Genomic DNA, 19830 nt, shown 5'->3' on the forward strand with positions numbered 1-19830 from the left:
ATATATATATATATATATATAACATATACATAGAAAGAGAGAGAGAGAGATATGTATGGAGATACATATATGTGTATAACAATATATAGATATGTTACCAATATATACTGAGGTGTGTGTGTGTGTGTGTGTGTGTGTGTGTGTGTGTGTGTGTGTGTGTGTGTGTGTGTGTGTATATATATATATATATATATATATATATATATATATATATATATATATATATATATATATATATATATATATATATATATGTGTGTGTGTGTGTGTGTGTGTGTGTATGTATACAAATATATACATATACATATATAAATAAAATTATATATATATATATATATATATATATATATATATATATATACACACACACACACACACACACACACACACACACACACATATATACATATATATACACATACATATCTCAAAATGCCCATGCAAACATATGCTTCTGATAGACCACCCATAACTGGGGCAGCATGCACAGCTGGATAAAAAAGTACCGATGACACTTACATCTGCCCCCCCCCACCCATAGTCCAAATAAATATGTGAACCGTACACTGCTACAAAATCATGATAGGCCATACACAATGGCGAGACATACAACAACCTCTCAGAAAAACAACTAAAATGACTGAACATAGCAAAGAGAAATACAACCAGCCAGTAATTTACACATTTATTATACTCTGATATCTTGGCCAAAGCCTTCAATGAGTAAAACATTACAAGAAATACTTGCCTTAAACATAAGAAGCAATTAACACAAGTACACAATTAAATACACAGCCTCCAATTACACTCCTCATTTAACCCCTAGGGGATAGAGTATCACATTTAATAATAATACATTGATTCTGTACATAACAATTGTTCTTTTATGAATTTTTCATCAAACTGAGGAACATACTTTTTCCAAAACAGTACCTTGGAACCCACTACTGTCTCCATGGGAGATTTACTCAAATGTGCAGCTATAGAACTGTCTTCTTTCTTATCAGTAATATGTGTCACATGTTCTAACAGCCTAGTTTTAAAAGACTTGTTACTCTCCCTCATGAAAGATATGTTACAAGGGCATCTAAGAGCAATCTCTATACACCAACCTCTTGAATGTACAGACTTCAACATGTTTTCCAGCCTTTTTACTCAGCAGGAATAACAGCACTAAATAATGATAGACCATTATACCTGTTAGCCTCCTACTGTATGACATCTGGACAAAGCCTGACATAATTGGTGGATAGAGGCTCAAATACATGGCCATACTTGAAATATACACAGACATTTTCTGGTGTTATAGAGTTTGCTGTAACATATCTCTTCTGAGGGATATAAAGTCAGAAAAACAAATGGATGTTAGCATTTACTGACTGTAGTCACCAGAGTATGCTACTTATTTGCCAAGGACAACACCTGTCTGGGGAACAGACCTAACATAACAGGCTAACCTGTAGCCATTATATGGATGGCCCTACAGCTGAGAGCTTTGCAGAGACAGAACTTTGTCAGAGTGAAACCAATGCAGAAGTAGCATGTTCTGACAAACCCTGTTAAACTAGTAGCATTCAAAACATATAACAGAAATACTCACATTTTGCCCCTAGGTCTTCAACCTTCTCCACCATTTATTTGGCTTGTCTCCACAAGTCTTGTTGTAAGAGGTATTAGCTCACACACCTTCAGGATGTCTTCCTCACAGGTAAGGGAAAGGACCAATGCCAACATGGAGTACTCAATTATAGGAGTGTGTTACCATGACATTAGCTACTGAAAGACCTACACAGCTGCTCTGCATGCAATTAGCAACTGGGGAACACCAATCAGTGCTCAGGCCATCACATGGTCATGAGCATTACCTACAAAAGACAAGCTGCTGCCTATGCAACAAAGATGTACACCCTACATGTGTGTGGAGAAGGAGAGTGAGAAAATGGGGAAAAGACAACAAATAGCAGCATATAACAACTATAGTTTGAAAAATACAAAGACAGGTATGTCTAACAAGTAAGCATCTCATGGACTGCAATAGAAGGCATGTAAGAATGTGAAAAAGGAGGGTTAACATATATATCTCAACAAAGCTTGGTGTATTAATATATTGTTGATCAGAAACAAAGGCCATAGCATCTGGGTCTGTCTACAGTGACATAGATCATCGGTAAGGTCTTAGGAAAGGATGGCTCACATATGACTACTACTGGGGTGTGTTGAACAATACCAACTTTGTCAATGCTAGGGCAGCTACTAGGATGTTGTACATATCCATATCTTACTTGTGAATACAACTAGTATATACTTTGTCTCAGATATGTGAGACACCTATACATGGTATTTGCATAGTAAAGTATTGCTGCTGATGTTTGTTGAACTGCATGTTGTATACTGAGCTCAGAACATTTAATTGTCCAGTGTTTTGCATGCTGACCATATGTGTGCCTCATATTTGCAGTCATGTAACCATAGAGTTGTGTTATGTCTGCCAAATAGTTGGCAAATCTGTGAAGAATGACATTATAACACCCCCCCTTCATTGTCTTCTGGCTTTTCCCATTCGGGATTGCCACAGTGGATCATCTGTCACCATTTCTGCCTGTCCTCTGAATCTTGCTGTTTCTCACCAACCACCTGCATGTCCTCTCTCACCACATCCATACACCTTATCTGAGACCTTCCTCTCTTCTTCTTACCTGGCAGATACATAATTAACCATCTTTTTCCCAATATACTCAGCAACCATCCTCAGCACATGTGCAAATTGATATAATCCTGCCTCTCCAACTTTGTGTCATATCTGTCCAACATGGCCTGTCCCTCTCATATACATATTGCTAAACCTGTGCACCCTTGTCACATCCAGTGCAAATCATAACATCTGTACCTCTGCATTGTGCAGCACTGCCTCCTGCATTTTTTCTCATTGCACTGTCTCCAACCCATAAAACATAGGTGGTTTTACTACACTCTTGTAGACCTTACATATCACATTTACTGGTAATCATGTGTCACAACTCAGTTCTGACACTCTTTTCCAACCTCTCCATCCTGCCTGTACTCTCTTCTTCACCTGTTTGCCACAGTCATCATTACTCTGAAATGCTGATCCCAATCATTTAAGCACATCCACCTTTGCCAAATCTGCCCCATGCATCCTCAGCATTCCGCTATCCTCCCTCTCATTCACACACAGATACTTTATTCCTGCTGAACTTCATAAGTCTCATCTCTACAGCACATTTCCACCTCTGTAGCATCTCCTAAATCAATTCCCTACTCTTTATACAGATCAAACTCAATGTTATCCCTCTGTAGTTACCACAGCTCTGCACATCAACCTTATTCTTAAAACCGTACCCAAGCACTTTCTCTCCACTCCTCATGCAACCTCACACCACCCAAGATATCAGTAAATAGTGTGGCTAAACACACCACTGCATTTCCCCTAAACAACTCTATGCTTCCACAGGTATGTAATGTTGGCCACCAGCCTTGCCAGTATTCATCCCTTTCATAGCTATCCTTACATCTTTCTTGTTAAGCTGTTGCACTTCCTGATTCACCATACCTACATCATCCAGTCTTCTCTGTCTCATTCTCTGCAGTCATCAGCCTCTCAAAGTAATCTGTCCATGTAGTCAACACACTCTCCTCACTTGTGAGTACATTTACCTCATTATCCTTTATCACCCTTATCTGCTGCACATCTTTCCTAGCTCAGTACATCTGTCTAGCGAATCGGTACAACTCCTGTCTTCCCTCCTTAGTGTTCAAACTGTCATACAACTCCTCATATGCTTCAACTTTAGCCTTTGCCACATCTCTCTTTGCCATGCACCTCATCTCCACACACTCCTATTTACTTTCCTCATCTCTCTGACAGTCTCACTCCTTCTTCCCCATCCTCTTTCTCTGTACACTGTCTTGCACCTCCTCACTCCACCACCAGGTCTGCTTGTGCTACTTCCTCCATCCACATGTCACACCAAGCACCTTTCTAGCCGTGTCCCTTAGTAGCTCTGCCGTACTTAACCAGATATGTGGTAAACTGACAGTACCACCCAATGTCTGTCTTAATTCTTCCTTGAACTCCACCTCAAAATCACCCTTTTCCAATTCACACTATGTGATCCTTGCTGCTGAACTCACATTCCCCATCTTCTTGATCACCATCATCCTGCAGACCAACATTCCATGCTGTCTAAATACACTTTCCCCTTCACCACTTTACAGTCTCCAATCTTTTTCAAACTGACCCTCCTACATTGGATATAGTCCACCTGTGTGCATCTTACTACAGTATTGTAACTCACCCTATGCTCCTCCCTTGTGTTATAGTACATATTCACCATAGCCATGTCCATCTGTTTTGTAAAATCCACTACCATCTCACTGTCTGCATTCCTTTTAACACCATGCATACCCATCACTTCCACAGACCCTCTGTTCCCTTCACCAACGTGCCCATTGACATCTGCTGCAATGACCACTCTGTCACACTTGGGTACAGTTATCACCACATCATAAAAATTACTTTATATTTCTCTTTGTCATCCATCACACAACCAAGTTGTGCAGCATATGAGCTCCCACTAACCTTGGGTCACACACCCCAGTACAACACGAGGGTACAAAGGCCAACATGCTCTAGGTGGATGGAACCAACACAATGGACAGGGAGTATGCAGGTAAGGGCCCAGTGGGGATTAGTGCACTACTGTATCAGACATACTTGTATCTGTATTGTATCTACATCCATGAGTCAGGTCTGATTGCAGTTGTGGATAGGGTTCTCTAATGCAAAGAGGTGCACGTCTATGGTGAGGACAGAAAATTGTGCATTATTGGGGTTTGTACTGTAAATGTACAGACATGCATGCTGCATCCATCCTGTAACAAGGCCACATGTAAGTCTGCTGACAATACCTCTCTGTCACAAATATCTAGGTCCCTCTGGTCTGCATATGGGACACCAGCCTGAAGCTGGTGAGTAGGACATTGTTCTGCTGCAGTCTGACAATACCCCAGGCATGTGAAGGGCATGCAATTTACCATGCACAAAACTATCAGTATTAGCTATGTTGCTTTATGTGCATGTTCACTTCTGGTGGGTTTAACTGCATTGCATCACAGTGTTCACCACTGGGGCCTATCTGGCATGAATTCAACATTCCTGTAGCATACCTCACAACTTGTCAGTGCAACATGTCTGGACAGAGGCCAGCAAAATCCACATATACTGCAGTGGTATTCGTAAACTAGGGTATCCCTGTATCACTCTGTATCCATGTGGGTGTGACTGACCTGGGACACACCTCCACGTATCACTCTGTATCCATGTGGGTGTGACTGACCTGGGACACACCTCCATGCATCACTCTGTATCCATGTGTGTGTGAATGACCTGGGACACACCTTCCTGTATCACTCTGTATCCATGTGGGTGTGAATGACCTGGGACACACCTCCCTGTATCACTCTGTATCCATGTGGGTGTGACTGACCTGGGACACACCTCCCTGCCAGCATCCAACACATGACACAGCCAGTCATGGCACTCCACAACAACTGTGAGTATCACTCTGTATCCATGTGGGTGTGACTGACCTGGGACACACCTCCCTGTATCACTCTGCATCCATGTGGGTGTGACTGACATGGGACACACCTCCCTGCCAGCATCCAACACATGACACAGCCAGTCATGTCACTCCACAACAGCTACGAGTATCACTCTGCATCCATGTGGGTGTGACTGACCTGGGACACACCTCCCTGCCAGCATCCAACACATGACACAGCCAGTCATGCCACTCCACAACAACTACGAGTATCACTCTGTATCCATGTGGGTGTGACTGACGTGGGACACACCTCCCTGTATTACTCTGTATCCATGTGGGTGTGACTGACCTGGGACACACCTCCCTGTATCACTCTTTATCCATGTGGGTGTGACTGACCTGGGACACACCTCCCTGCCAGCATCCAACACATGACACAGCCAGTCATGGCACTCCACAACAACTATGAGTATCACTCTGTATCCATGTGGGTGTGACTGACCTGGGACACACCTCCCTGGACTACATGACAAGACACTTGGATGAAATCTCTAATTATGTGGTCCAGGCAGGTATGACAGTAGCTCTGAGCAGTGTACTGCTGTCACCCAGAATGATGCTGTGGTACTATGAACAGATTATTGACTGCAGCATTGGCTTACATGTTTTGTATCATTCTTAGGAGATCCAGTACCTCTCTGCTTGGAATGACATTATTGACAGAACCCAATGACTTGCCATAAATGTCCTACATCTGTCAGTGCTGGGTTTACAGGTACTGGCTAAGTGTCTTACCACCCCTATGATGCCTTATTAGGCAGTGTTCCTAATGTTATTACCACCATAACAGCTACACATGCATGCAGTCTGAGGGTCATGCTGCTCAACAGTAGACATCTAACTGTCAGGATGCAGTCACTCAAAGCATTCGTAGGAGTGGAGGACACATGTCTGCTGTAATGGAGAGATGGTTCACAGCAGCAGACAGCAGACCTGCAGTATCATGCTATGATGCATTCCACAGTTGTCAGCCCCCAAACATGGACCACAACACACCTCCACAGGCGGTGCTGTGTCCATATTCATTATGGCTAGGAACACCTCCAGACTAGTATGCTAGTATAATGCATTGGAGATACTTCCGGTACAACTGCCTTGGGGTAATAGTGCAAAACAGACCATAGCCTGCTATGGGTCCACATCTCTGTCCCTAGACTGTCATTGCAAATTCCTTAACACCCTGCCCTCTATAATGGTCCAACACAACACTGACATAGCATGAGACTTCAACTACCCATCCATCTTCTGGGGAAAGTAGACAAGAACCACTACAGTGGCCCAACACTTCTGGGTTTCATCATTTCCAATGCCCTGAACCAGCTGATACTGACCCCCAGTAGAGGATGCAACAACTGTGACCTGTGTTGACCACTTAAATATGGGACTGTTGTTCCTTCACAGTTTTCAATCCCTGCATGATGGGATCCACACAGGCTGTAATCATCATGGAACTCAACATGTCAGCCACACCCCCAACAAAGGTAACCACCTTGTAAAACTTCTCCAAAGCTGACTTTGCAACCATAAAAACAGGAGTGGATGACTTCACTGCACCCATGGCAATGGGACATAGCTGCATGACTGTGGAATCATACACATGTGCACTGTACAAACAAGTACATGAATGCATGGTACCAGCTATAGCCAACAGAACCCAGACACTGTCCTCCAAACACTGGGATACAAATGTGATGGTGCTCTGACATTACTAAAGTGTACATCAGAAAGAGGACACTATTGCAGAGAAGGGTGGTGTCCCATGACTGTTGAACTCCCTTATTAGCCTCAAACACAACTTGGGATCCCTCATGGAATCCCCTACAGGCATCTATGATGGCAGACATGCAGCAGACACTGACGACAATCACAACAGCCTTTGATAGTTACATCAACAACCTCCACAGCATTAAACACAAGTGCTGTGAGTTAGTGCACAATGCTAATACCTATCTTGAGACAACAAATACTGCCCACAGTCTTGGCAACACATTCAGTGCCAGCTTTACCCCTCTCTCCCCCCACAAGTGAAGTGCTGAGTGAATGTGTTCTCACATGCTGTATCCTGTTTCTGTTATAGGCATCTGTGCGTCACCAGGATGTGACCCTGCAGCAAGACCAAGGAGTATGGCAGTGTGGTAATACATCCACCATGTCTTAGGCAGGGTACAGCTGTATCTGCATGGAATTCCCCAGTCTGTAACACAGTGATTGCATATGCTTCACAGCTTATAGGGCTGAGGGCTGTACATAGGTATATGTTGATTTACAACATCTGTTGTAGAGTGGAGAATAGTACGTGTTGTGGTTTGGATACACCTTCGATTGCTAATAACCACAGCCACAGGGGATATTCATCAAGCAAACACACTGAGATTAGTGATACCTCGAGGACTGAGAATTGTTAAAATGCCTAATCAGGGTGAATGGCAATCAGAGTTACTCCGTAAATGGCAACAACTTAATTTAGAGCTCAGCTTCAACTATATAAGACTGCTGCTTGAGTTTAATGACAAAAAGGAGCAACTAATTATGGATAATATAGTAGGGCAACAGCACACTCTGTATAGTGACTACCCGAATGATTTAGTGCAAAACAAATTGTCTAATATAACTGAATCTGTCTCTATGTTCAAAAAGAAGATATTGAGACAGAAGTTAGGTAAGCTGGAATGAGATAGGAGAGACTTTAAGGGCGGCCACATTTTTGTTTGTCCAGGAACGTATGATAATACTCAGATCCATGCAGATAGCCCCTTAAGAGATGGAGGCACCAGTGATGTCATTAGAACAGCCCAACAGATGGAGGAAAGGAGAGCGCAACAGGATGAGCTGCTGGGAGTGAGATTGAAGGCCAGTGCAACATCAGTGATAAGAACCGATCAACTAAGAGGCAAGAGTCAATATATTCACCCAGGAAGTTATGGGAGAACTAACGATACAAGTCTGAATGTGGTGAGACTGGTAGGGGAAGAGTCGAATGGAAATAATATGACACAAGCTCAGGCTTTTTTGGTTTTACTGATAAGATTGACCACGGAACAAGGAAAAAACATAAGGGACTGGTCCCTGAGCAGAAGGCGATTCAAGAGGAAGGGGGTACAGGAGTCCTCAGAGAACCTTATGGCCAAGAGACATTGATTTCACCAATGATGACTGAATCATTGGTATGGAATATTTCATCCAAGAACTTGACAACTGATGAATAAAGCTTATTGAGTAATGGACTTTCGTTCATACCATCACAAAAGGCTGAGGTAACTGATAATATAATTGACATTAAAATGTTTTCTAGAAATGTACAACTTAAATTGTTTTTTGGTAATGAATGCACTGCTGTTAATACTGAGTTGAGAAAGCCCAGCAAGTTTGTTCCACCCAATCACCCAATAGTGGATGTGTTCACGAATTTATGTGAGAAAGAGTTATAAGATAGATTGTATTATAACAAAGAGACACAAAATGGAACAATTTGAACAAAGGAGAATATAAAGCCTTACAAGCCCTACAAAAAGATGATTCTATAGTAATTAAAGGGGCTGATAAGGGTGTCCTATAGTAGTAACGGACAAAGTATTTTATGACAAACAAATGAAAACACTGCTATGGGATCAATATGTATATAGGGTCGTAGATAGTGTTGCTGTTGATAATATGAAAGAAAAGTTGAATAAATTGTTCTATGACTGTCTGATGGATAATTGGATAACAATTGAATAGTATAAATATTTCTTGGTACCCCATCCAATAATACCTGTGATTCAACGGATTCTGAAAGTCCATAAGAATTCAACCAACCCACCCCTGAGGCCTATTGTCTCGGGGAGGGGTTGGTTGCCTGAACCCATATCTGTGTGTATAGAAAAGTTACTGAGACCCCTAATTAACAGGAGTCAGGTAATTCTAAGTGACACTAAACCATTTTTCATAGGTTTATTTAAACATGCACAAGATAATAACTACAATAAGGACTCTGTATTGATGGTGACCATGGATGTTAATTCTTTATTCATGCCCATACCCAACAATGTGGGTCTGGAGATGTTGAGCGAATATTTAGTGAAAGATGGAGTATACACTGGAAGCCATATAGAGCTGATATGCTTACTCATGGAACAGGTCTTGACAAATAATGTAATGCTATTTGACCATGTCATGTGCTGTCAAAATGAGGGAGTGGCCATGGGTACATCTAGTGCAAACAGTTACACCAATATAATCATGGCAAATTGGGAGCAGAAGCATGTCACGGAGGGCAGGTGGCAACAGGTTGCCTTTTACAAATGCTTTGTGGATGACCTCTTCCTGCTTTGGAAGGGATCTCAACAGGAGCTATTGGCTTTCCATGAAGAGTTAAATAGAAGCACTTCATTTTTGAAATTTGAGTTAAAGTTTTCAAGAGAAACTATTGACTTCCTTGACGTTAGGATGTAAAGAGATTCAAAGGGGGAATGGTTCACGAATGTTTACAGAAAAAGCTGCCATAGGAACACATTTGTGCATAGAAGCAGCGTGCACCCTCAACACATATTCAAAACTGTAGTGAAAGGTCAGACTTTAAGGGTTTCCAGACTAACAGCAGAGGAAGATAGGTTCCATGAAGAAGTAAATGAACTCTATACGAGGTTTAAAAATAGTGGTTATAAGAACAATGACATCAGGGGTACAGTTGATGAGATGACAACACTAAGAACAACTATAGGTAAACCATACTTCTCAGATAGTGGAAAGGTATAACCAACACTGAATGTATTCACACAGAATAAGTTGAAAATTTGCACTAACTATACTAGCAGTGTGAATGTAATGAAGGATGTAGTAAGGAAATATTGGCCAGTATTGACACATAACCCCCAGATTAAGGAAATAGTAGGAAATGAACCTAACTTCTTATTTAAAAACAAGAAATCATTAAAAAGATTGCTTTGCTATGGGCCAAAGGTGGATGAAACCATGGGGGAATATCAGGGAACTACATCCTGTAGAAACTGCAATCAATAAATGCTACAGACAAATTTAAACACCCAGATACAGGAAGGGAATATGAATTTAAAGTTACTGCCAACCGTGGTACTAAAAATGTTATATATTTAGCAGTCTGTGAACTGTGTTCAGGATATTATGTAGGAAAAACTAGCAGAGAATTCAGATATAGAATAAGGGAACACCTTTTAGGCATAAGGAATAAGGATAAAACTAATGCCCTAGCTAGAAATATACTGGAGAAGGGAGAGACTCGCACATTTAAATTTATGATCATAGAGATGGTGAATGAGAATGAAAGAGGTGGAGATATGAATAACAAAACAGGGACATCAGAAGTGAGGTGGATCATTCGGTTACAAGCTGACGGAGGGACTGGTCTCAATGATAGGGTTCCATTGAAACCCATCTTGAAGAACAGGAGTCTTCGCAAGTAATGTAGGTAAAGATAAATGGGACTGTATGTATTTTAAGCAGATTGATTATATAGCACTTGATCTTATTTTATTATTTCTTGAGTATTCATTGAATATATTATATAAGTGATATAATTTAATTGACACCCTATATATAAGTAGAGTTCATTATGATTATTAGTGTAAATATTATAGAAAGTACAAGATATGTATGGAACACATATAGGCTTACATAGACATATACATTGAATTTTGGACATGATTCTGACTCTGAGTCTAATGATATGAGCCTACTAAAAGTTTACCTTGAAAAATAGGAGTCCTATAGGTAAAGTAGGGGTAAAGATAACTAAGTACACAGTTTTTTTATCTTAAGCTGTGAATGATTTTAGGTTAATGTAGTGTTATTAGAATGTGTCCATTAGGGTGCACATGGCTGTATGTATAGATAGGTATAGAGCTATATAGGTATATGCCCTGATTTTGTAGTATGGAATTTTAACTTTGCATATATAAAAATGGGGGGGGGGGTTCAGATAGAACATATCTGTACTTATGTTACAGAAAGGTCTATCTGTTCTATTTGTGTTTTAATGATTTTCTTTTAATGATTTTTGTGTGACGTATATATCTGTGGTTTATGTGTTATACATGAAAGATTAAGTATTCGTATTATTAAATGATGTATATGCCTGTGGTTTATGTGCTTTATATGTTTATGTATGATAGTTTTATATAGATTTTTATTAAAGTTTAGATTTATATAGACATGACCTTACATAATTTGAGGTTATAAATGTATTTAATATACATTTATTTATTTTCATAGGTTTACAGAAATGTTTTTATAGCATATTTTATAATATATTGGTATGATTTTTTGCTGAATGCAGTCTGGCATAGATGCTTGTGAATGCCTGCCACTTTAAAATGTAAGTTGAAGTGTTCTGAATCCAATTAGTATTAAGTGGGTCATTGCATATATAAGGCTAGTGAATTAATGTTTTTTTACTGAATGGTCTGAAGAAGTGGGAGTAATTCCCATGAAAGTGCTTACCAAATAAAGATTTGTGTGAAGTATACCCATTTATCTGCTTTTTCTTCTTCTTCTTCTTTAGGCTTTTCCCGGTTAGGGGTCACCACAGCGGATCACCTGTCCGCTCATGACTGGCAGTGGAGTTTTACAGTGTTGAGTTGCCAGCCCGGTGCCCAACCTTCCATGGAAGGCACACACATGCACACACTCACACCTAGGGCCAATTTGGAGAGTCCAATCCACCTACAACATGTCTTTGAGATGTGGGAGGAAACCGGAGTACCCGGAGGAAACCCACGTGACCACAGGGAGGACATGCAGACTCCACACAGAAGGCACCCAAGCCTACGATCAAACCGGAGAACCTCTTGCTGTGTGGCGACAATGCTAACCACTGCACCACCATGGCCGCCCCATTTATCTGCTTTTTCTACTTAAATTTATTTAACTGTGATTCTATTGTATGCTGCACACTGAGATTACTATTCACACACACCCACACACACACACACACACACACACACACACACACACACACACACACACACACACACACACACACACACACACACACACACTTGCCAGTAATAAGATCCATAGGTTCATTGCTTCATAGGTGTGTGGTAGGTAAATGGGCCTGAAGGATCTACAAGGCTAGCCCGAGGGAATACACTGGTATCAGGCAACATGACAATAGTCCCCGGTGTGGCTCAGGAGTATAGTCACTGGAGTGGTTCCCAGGGGTGGGTATTGTATTCCCCATCCACTCATCCGGATTTCTACTGTGGGTGGCCAGTGATGTGCACTGCTTCTCATGTATGTGATTTATATTCCATAACATGGACAGTGTCTGGGTTGTGCACATGTCCTACATGCATGTTCTTTGAAGTGTAGAAGTGTGCTTGAGATCTCTGGGGTATGTTGTGTGGACAGATTGGTATCGACAGAAGTAGCATTCCTGACCTAATTTTGTGAGACATGGCTGTGTAACTGAGGTAGTCATTGCAACTACATAGACAGTATGATACGGGATTCACTGGAGTTATTGGAGTCTGTCCATACAGGGTATGTGTATAAGGCATGGTATTCCCTTTACATTTGCCGACTTTGTGAGGTACATTTGCAGTTGTTGACGGTGTCCAGTGGGGAACATGGCAAAAGGGTCACTGTACACATTGCTTGGGCTACTGAGGGTATGGAACAGGGTGCCATGTCCTTTTACTTGCTGGATAACACACACTCAGTCAGGAGATGTAACACATCAAAGTACTTTCTGATGCCAGTGGCACTGTTGTGGTCATCAGGCAGCTGACTGTCAACCTGTGTTCCCCATTCTCTTATAATAACATCACTGTTCAGTGGACTACCGCCAATGTATTACTTCATGTGAGCCATGGTGCTCCCAAAGGTAATGGCGGCACATCTCTTGGCATTGAGGTAATGTGACAACAGTCATAGGTGTCAAGTGGCCTTTGAGCATGATGTCAACATCACATGAATTGGGAATGCTACCACCCACTTACTGTTCTATGCAAACATTATCAGCCAGGGTGCCTTTGTGTTCTCCTGCACCTCAGAAGGGTAGATTCCAAACATGAGAGGACGTGGGTCTGCACCTTGTGTGACACCAATCATCGGTTTGACATGGAGACCACTGCAATCACACCATGGGTACTATCTGTGAGACAATTTGTAGGAGAACTACTGATATAGTGGTTGCTGACTAGCCAAGTGTGTTTGTGTATGATTCTTGGGTGGAGAGTGGTCTCTGAGTATTAGAAGGGTTGCTTATGTTGTTAACTAATCCATACTGTCACATAGTCATTGCACATGCCTGTACACATTTAGGGCTGTGGATTGTCTACACCAACCTCTACGGTGTTTGACAACTGCTGGCTTGTAATGTGGACATTGGGACATATACTAGTTCCTCAATATAATAATTTAGCAAAACCCACCCCCAATGGATCCTGTTATTATGCAACCACGTCTACAACCACACAAGATACTGATGATAGACATAGACACACACACACACACACCCTTGCCAATACTGAGTTTTGAACCCAAACCTAGCTATGTATTGCCATTACAGTGTTACACATTTATCGCACACACCACAGAGCTTATAGGATGGATGTTGTCCCAAAGTACTTCTAAGGTGAGAAACTTCACCAGCCCTTATTGGGTGAAGTAGAGGGTGAGAGATTTCATAAAATATTTTACCCTACACACACGTTTACATTTGCCAGGAGTATAGTTCGAACCTCTATCTATGTTTTTAGACAGTTATGTTATGCATTTACCACACACACCACTGACTTTACATTGTTTAGGGTTGCCAACAGGTACTTCTAAGCTGAATGATATCTGCAGGACTGCTAAAGTCGGCCACGGAGAAGTGTACTGGGTGTAAATGGGGCCAAAATCTTTAAGGTGTGAACACACACACACACACACACACACACACACACACACACACACACACACACACACACACACACACACACACACACACACACACACACACACACACACACACACACACACACACACACACACACACACACACACAATCACTTGCCAGGAATTAAATTCAAACCCCTACCTATGTAGTTATTGCTACTACATTGTTACATATTTATCACACATGCCCCAGAGCTTATAGGTAGAACAGTGTCCAAACATACCTCGAAGGTGAGTGACATCAGCAGCCATTGTAAAGTATTACACTTTGAAATGTACTGGCTGAGTATGGACACAAAATAGCTCACCCTATAGATATACACACACACTCACACAAACAGACATGCTTTTACAATTGCCAGTATTGAGATTAGAACTCCCACATAAGTAGGGTTGTACACGGCAGTATCACACATTTATTGCAAGCACCAGGGAGGTTATATGTTAGACAGCTGTCCAAAGGTATCCTTGAAGGTGAGGGACATCAGCAGCAGTGCTAAATGAGGGGTAAGGGAAGTGAAGTGAGTGTGAATGGCCACAAAATCAGGTCTATACAAAGACAAACACAGTCTTTCACACAAACACACATATTTTTACAGTTGCCAGGACTGGGATTAGAACTTCTACTTAACTAGTTTGTTACATTAGAGTATTACGCAGTTATCACAAGCACCCCGGAGCTTACATGTTGGAGAGATGTCCAAAGGCATCTTTGAAGGTGAGTGACATCAGCAGCAGTGCTAAAGGAGGGGTAACACATTTTCACAATTGCCAGAACCATGATTAGAACTCCTACCTAACTATTTTGCTACACTAAAGCATTATACAATTATCACAAGCACCACAGAGATTATATGTTGGAGAGCTGTCCAAAGGTATTTTGAAGATGAGTGACATCAGCAGCAGTGCTAAAGGAGTAAGGGAAGTGTAGTGAGCGTGAATGGTGCTAAAGGAGGAGTAAGGGAAGTGTAGTGAGCATGAATGGTGCTAAAAAAGGAGTAAGGGAAGTGTAGTGAGTGTGAATGGTGCTAAAGGAGGAGTAAAGGAAGTGTAGTGAGTGTGAATGGTGCTAAAGGAGGAGTAAGAGAAGTGTAGTGAGTGTGTATGGTGCTAAAGGAGGAGTAAGGGAAGTGTAGTGAGTGTGAATGGTGCTAAAGGAGGAGTAAGGGAAGTGTAGTGAGTGTGTATGGTGCTAAAGGAGGAGTAAGGGAAGTGTAGTGAGTGTGAATGGTGCTAAAGGAGGAGTAAGGGAAGTGTAGTGAGTGTGAATGGTGCTAAAGGAGGAGTAAGGAAGTGTAGTGAGTGTGAATGGTGCTAAAGGAGGAGTAAAGGAAGTGTAGTGAGTGTGAATGGTGCTAAAGGAGGAGTAAGGGAAGTGTAGTGAGTGTGAATGGTGCTAAAGGAGGAGTAAGGGAAGTGTACTGAGTGTGAATGGTGCTAAAGGAGGAGTAAGGGAAGTGTAGTGAGTGTGAATGGTGCCAAAGGAAGAGTAAGGGAAGTGTACTGAGTGTGAATGTTGCTAAAGGAGGAGTAAGGGAAGTGTAGTGAGTGTGAATGGTGCTAAAGGAGGAGTAAGGGAAGTGTAGTGAGTGTGAATGGTGCTAAAGGAGGAGTAAGGGAAGTGTAGTGAGTGTGAATGGTGCTAAAGGAGGAGTAAGGGAAATGTAGTGAGTGTGAATGGTGCTAAAGGAGGAGTAAGGGAAGTGTAGTGAGCGTGAATGGTGCTAAAGGAGGAGTAAAGGAAGTGTAGTGAGTGTGAATGGTGTTAAAGGAGGAGTAAGGGAAGTGTAGTGAGTGTGTATGGTGCTAAAGGAGGAGTAAGGGAAGTGTAGTGAGTGTGAATGGTGCTAAAGGAGGAGTAAGGGAAGTGTAGTGAGTGTGAATGGTGCTAAAGGAGGAGTAAGAGAAGTGTAGTGAGTGTGAATGGTGCTAAAGGAGGAGTAAGGGAAGTGTAGTGAGTGTGAATGGTGCTAAAGGAGGAGTAAGGGAAGTGTAGTGAGTGTGAATGGTGCTAAAGGAGGAGTAAGGGAAGTGTAGTGAGTGTGAATGGTGCTAAAGGAGGAGTAAGGGAAGTGTAGTGAGTGTGAATGGTGCTAAAGGAGGAGTAAAGGAAGTGTAGTGAGTGTGAATGGTGCTAAAGGAGGAGTAAGAGAAGTGTAGTGAGTGTGAATGGTGCTAAAGGAGGAGTAAGGGAAGTGTAGTGAGTGTGAATGGTGCTAAAGGAGGAGTAAGGGAAGTGTAGTGAGTGTGAATGGTGCTAAAGGAGGAGTAAGGGGAGAGTAGTGAGTGTGAATGGTGCTAAAGGAGGAGTAAGGGAAGCATAGTGAGTGTGAATGGCCTCAAATTCATGCCTCTACTAAGGCACACACATTTTTTCACACAATCACATACATTTTCACAGTTGCCGAGATGTGGATTAGAACTCCTATCTAACTAGTTTGCTATGCTATAATATTATGCAGTTATCGGAAGCACCACAGAGCTTATAGGGCTGCAAGCTCCCCAAAAGGTTATTTCAGGGTGACTGACATCAGCAGGAGTGCTAAAGTAGGGCAATGGGAAGTGTAATGAGTGTGAATGCCCTAAAACACATTCATCTAGAAACACACACATTCACACAAACACATACACACACACACACACACACACACACACACACACACACACACACACACACACACGCATGCACGCACGCACGCACACACACACACACACACACACACACACACACACACACACACACACACACACACACACACACACACACATAACTTTACATTTGACAGGACTGAAATTACAACTGCTACATGGATACTTATTTGTACTATAGTGTTAAACAGTTATCACAAGCACCACTGAGACTATAGGGTTGAGGGATAACCAAAGGAATTTCTACAGTGTATGACATCAGCACATCATGTGATATAGGCCAATGGGATGTGTACTGGGTGAGAACGGTCTCATAATGGGATTCTCTCTGTTGCTGTCTGTCTTTCTCTTCCCCACGTCTCTGTGTGCATATGTTTGACATATTATATTATGTTGACCTTAGATATGTGTGAGTATTCCTATCCAGTGTGTGTGTGTGTGTGCGGTGAAGTATCAATGGTGTACAATTTAGTGTGTGTGCACAGACATCTGTGAATAATAGATATCTGTAGTCCACTGTGTTGTCAGGCATGGGCTACATTTCTCTAAGTGTAGGAGCATGCCCAGTATGACATTCTATACTGAGTGTGTGCATCCATTCCAGGGAGGGTTGGACTCCAGTTCAGGGTTTTGTGTGCTAGAGCTACACATGGCAAACTGTTTCTGCAGGATATCTGTAGATAGGTTACCAATATGGAGACACAATGAGCGTAACATATGGGGGATACTGTAACTATTGCTGTCTGTGCTGCTTGTGTAACATGGTTGTTTGTAGCATAGATTTTCTGAAATATGTACTGTTTTACACTGTGATGTATCATTTCATCAACTACTGACAGTTATCATTCTTTGCTCACAGTTATTTACCAGGGAAATACAAGATGAATGAAGCTGAGACCAATATTCTGAGGCATATAGACTACACATTCTGGCACAGTCCTGCCATTGTGGAGGGGTAGCTACAGACAATAGACTGCTGGTTCTGTGTAAATGGTCCAGCACCTTGCTAGTATACTAGCTGGGGATCCCCTTCTTGTGCTATTCTCAACTTAACAGAATGGCCATATCTTGCTGGGGCCATACCTCTCAGCTGTACAGGTACACCCAGGATATCCAGAGGCAGGACTCATATCTGGTCAGTTTACATTCACATTGTGGTTTACAAGCAGTTCTGTGGCTATTCATTCATGGGTTCACAGTCAGGGGGTAGTTTGGGTGGACATTAGAGTTTCAGATTTCACACACTCTATGACATCCATGCTTCTACACCCCCCATTACTCTCTCCTCTTCCTTACATTATGAAAGCAATATCTCAGAGGTATCCCTATAATTGGGCCTTCATCCCAGTAGTATTTGTGGCCTGGTGCACACTTCTTGCAGTAAGACATGGGGAGGCATGCTACTGGCATTTTTCAGCATGGCCTTGCATTTGTTTTCCTTTACTGTGTTAGGTTGTTAGTTAGGATTTCCTGACATTCCGTACATTGGCACTATGGGTGAGGCATGGGCCTTTGCCAGAGGACTGTTGGCCATTTGAGAGTGCTGCAGGCCATCTGTAGCAGGCCAGTGCATTCTGTCACTCATACATTTCCAGGCTGCTAGCCAGTGGAGTACCCTGTGGTGACAGTGGCAAGTGGTTGAGGTGTCCCTGTCAATTCATCCTGCTCATACTGATCCATGAGTCTGGATGTGGCAGGTGTCTGCTTACAGCTAGGGACACACCTGCATGGGACACCTATTCAGCATGCAGCATCATGTATGTATTCCCATACAGAGAATGTTCATGCTGTACTCATTCCCTACAGCAAGGCTATGACCTGTGATAAACCTGTGGCTGATGGTGGGGTGAGCTGGGTGCATGTGTGATATGGAAGCTACTGGCACCTAACTCACAGATATACCTGGGACGTTCCCCTAATGCTGGCTTGTGTGTGGACATGGGCAGCCTGTCATTACTTTATAACTGTGCCTTTTGTGGTCTGCCAGTAATTGTCCAGACTACCAGTATTCCATACTAAAGGGACAACTAATTTGATCCTAACCTCTATGTATAATTCCAAACTTGTGTGCAGCTGACAGTTATTTTATATGAACTCTGTGCAGGTTACCTGTGTACTTTTTCTATGTATGGACCCCCATTCATGGTGTGTCCAGCTTTCCGATGGTGACTGATATTGACATCTGGACAGTGAGTATGTACAACTGCAGACATGGGTGTAGATGAGAAGCAGTGTGGTTGACACTGCAGTTGTTGGAGCATGGCCCTGTCGATCACTGTACTGTACCTAGCCTACCTAGACACAACCATCCAGGCCCACATGCTGACCACTTCCAGGCAATGATAAACACACAACAAACTTACCACAATGACCCCTGCATATTTTACACATGGAATAATGTAGATTGGGACAGCTCTGGCAATCTGTGCTCCAGTGATATTACTCCTCAAGCTTACATGTTACTGCATTTCTACATGGGATTGTGAGGGGGGGGGGGGGTGCACACCTGAAGATTTTAAACATTTGTAATGACTGTACTGATATTTTGGTTAGTCTGTTGGCTTCCATTTCATATTGTATTGTGACCTATCATGCAGAAAGGAGGCATATCAGTAGAGTACACATGTTAGATTTTAATGGTATAAAGTTCAGTTTC

This window comes from Protopterus annectens, chromosome 15.part0, assembly GCF_019279795.1.
Source record: "Protopterus annectens isolate FY-2018-M chromosome 15.part0, PAN1.0, whole genome shotgun sequence".
Taxonomy (NCBI): Eukaryota; Metazoa; Chordata; order Ceratodontiformes; family Protopteridae; genus Protopterus; species Protopterus annectens.